A 2,870-nucleotide genomic window follows, 5' to 3' on the forward strand; every position below is an offset into this window, starting at 1 on the left:
CGAAGGACTTCTAACAACTTGACCTATTGCTCGGGTGTCAACTCCGTAAAAATTACTAATAAGAAAGTGTTATTGTCTCCCAAATATGCATATTTTAAATGCTACGGCAAAGGTTTCAACTCCAGTGTGGGAGATTTCTCTATACAAAGTTTAGAAAGATTACAAAAATGATCTGATAAATCCAAGGATTCAAACTTCTTCCCTAGTCTATCCATAAACTGCTTGGCTTCCATAAGTCTTCATCACTATTAGAATTGTTGTGGCAAAATTTTGCAAACTATTCCTCTACTGCTATTTCTATCAACCCAAGGGCGTGGAACATCTTGGACAGCTAGTAGCAGGAAAAGGTCTTTCAAGAAGAACTGGCACATCATGGTCAACTTCACATTCTAAAATAAGGAAATACGCAGGGAAAGTTAATTTAGCTACTTTTACCAGCACATCTTCAATTTTACCTTCCAGATGTGCGTAGGATCGATCAGTCAGTTGTAACGCAATCGTAGTAGGTCTTACTTTCCCAATTACTAGCTTACTGAAAATAAACATAGGCATGAGATTTATACTCGCTCCTAAATCACATAATGCCTTACCAACATAATGATTTCCAACTGAACATGGAATAGTGAAACTTCTTTGGTCCTTCAACTTTGGAGGTAATTTATTCATCAACATTGTCTTGCACCCTTCAGTGAGAGCAACAATCTCAAATTCTCCTAATATACACTTCTTTGACAATATATATTTCATAAACTTCACATAATTGGGCTTCTACTAGCAGTATGTTGATATGGAGTTTCTTGAAAACATCAAAAAATCTTTTGAACTGAACATCCTGTTTAGAATTATGAAATCACTAAGGAAAAGCTAGAGGTGGTTGTCCTTCAGGTTGCTAATATTGTTTTGCTATGGTATTTTTCCTGGCAACATAATCTAATTCTACACTAGCATTCTTTTGTTTACCTTTCTTAGTTGTAGTATACTTTTCAGTTGATTCTAAAGTCTTTCCATGGTTGTGTCTGGACCTATTCTACATTGGTGTATTGAATAACATCACCCAACTGTGTCCCACTTTGATAATGATGGCCTTACACTATTCCTTCCCTTATGTTCATGAATTCTCAGTATCACTTGGCAAACCTCCTTCTGGGAATTAAAAGCATTCGCTATTTGCGCCACTTCATTCTCAAGAGCTCTGAAGGACCTAGCTCTGAATTACAACATCATTATTGGCCATATATTCCTTTAGTAAGGCTTCAATAGAGGTAAAAGATTATGCTTGACCTTGTTGAACATTTTGCCTCGGCATAGGATGATTCTAACCAAGTGGAACACTATTAGCATTCTATCTCACAACATTGTTTAAATTCCCTGCATCTTGGTTATTCCAACTAAAGTTCGAAAACTACTTCCTCTCTGGATTCTAGGTTTTGGAATAGGGGTTATTATTCCGGTTAAAATTACCCATGTAGTATACAGATGCTAGGTTTGATGGGCATTCATCAAACACATGGTCTTCACTGTAATAAACACACGATAGTTTGGCTGATTTCATTTCCTGGACTGCAGTGGGCCTCTTCCTTGTTTTAATCATATTATCTAAAGAAGATACCTGGGCTGTCAGCGAAGTGATTGCATCTAGCTCCATGGTACCCAGTAGCTTTCTTACTCGTCCCAACTCTCGTGGTAGGATATTGATAATCATTGTTGGAAATCTTTTCCAAAATCTCATATGCTTCATTATAAGATTTATCCAACAAGTTACCATTAGTAGAAGCATAAACTACCATCCTCGTATGCGAATTTAGCCCATTAGAAAATATCTCCATCTACGTTCAGTGTTAGAATCCATGCATCGGACATTACTAAAGTAATTCTTTAAATCTCTCCCAAGCTTCATATAGCGTTTCATCCTCTGGTTGCCAAAAAGATGTGATGTCATTTCTAATCTTGGCATTCATATTTGGTGGATTATACCATAGCAAAAATCTCTAGCATAGATTATTCCATGATGCCACTATTTTCAATGGTAAAATATTTAGCCACGCTCTTGCACGATCTCTCAATGAGTATGGAAACAATTTAAGCAACAAGGCATATTCAGGAACACCCTATTGTCTAAATGAGTCAGAAAGTTCTAGAAAAAGTCTTAAATGCAGTCTTGAACCTTCAGTGCGTAATCCAACCAATTGTCCTACTTTTTGCAACATTTGAAACATTATCGGTTTCAACTCAAATTGTAAAGTTTGTATGTGGTTTGATTATTCCTGAATTCAAATCATCCAAAATTGGAACAATAAGTTCCAGAATTGGTCTATCTCGATCATTTATCACACGATGAATATGAGGATCAACATCCTAACAAATTGGATCATCATTGAGGCCAAGATCATTCCCTTCCCTAGCCATATTATGTAGCTCTTTTCGCCTTCCCCGTAAAGTTCTTTCAATCTTTAGGTTAAAAGGATACTTTTCGTTAGCAGGAATGCCTTTTCTCATACATTGACAGAAAACTTGTAGAAATTGAATACAACTCAGTTAGCTAAAACTAAGAAAAGAAAATAACCAAACCCAATTTCACCAATTGCCAATCCTCGACAACAGTGCTAGAAACTTTTCAGTTGTGGATATGATATGTGAATTGTACAAGCATACACGTCGAACAAGTAATAAAGTGATGAGTGGGATCGTCTCCACAGGGATTAGAACTGTATTACTTGGTTTAGTTATTAAAGTGAGGTATGAGTACCATTAAATTTCATAAAAAAACATGAATTAAGTCATGGAAAAGCTTTAATCTTTTAACAGTTTTACAAATTAGTTCCTGGTTAGCTAGATTAAGCTGCAAAGACTCCAAAACCGTAGAAATCATT

The 2,870-nt window shown here is 36.0% G+C and overlaps 1 non-coding gene across 1 annotated transcript; it reads left to right on the plus strand.

Moving 5' to 3' along the window:
* Positions 1 to 1,842: 1,842 nt before the first annotated feature.
* Positions 1,843 to 1,949, plus strand: LOC121223878 (small nucleolar RNA R71). Its single transcript, XR_005921344.1, has one exon. It is a non-coding gene; the product is annotated as a small nucleolar RNA R71 (small nucleolar RNA).
* The last annotated feature ends 921 nt before the right edge of the window (positions 1,950 to 2,870 follow it).

This window comes from Gossypium hirsutum, chromosome D11, assembly GCF_007990345.1.
Source record: "Gossypium hirsutum isolate 1008001.06 chromosome D11, Gossypium_hirsutum_v2.1, whole genome shotgun sequence".
Taxonomy (NCBI): domain Eukaryota; kingdom Viridiplantae; phylum Streptophyta; class Magnoliopsida; order Malvales; family Malvaceae; genus Gossypium; species Gossypium hirsutum.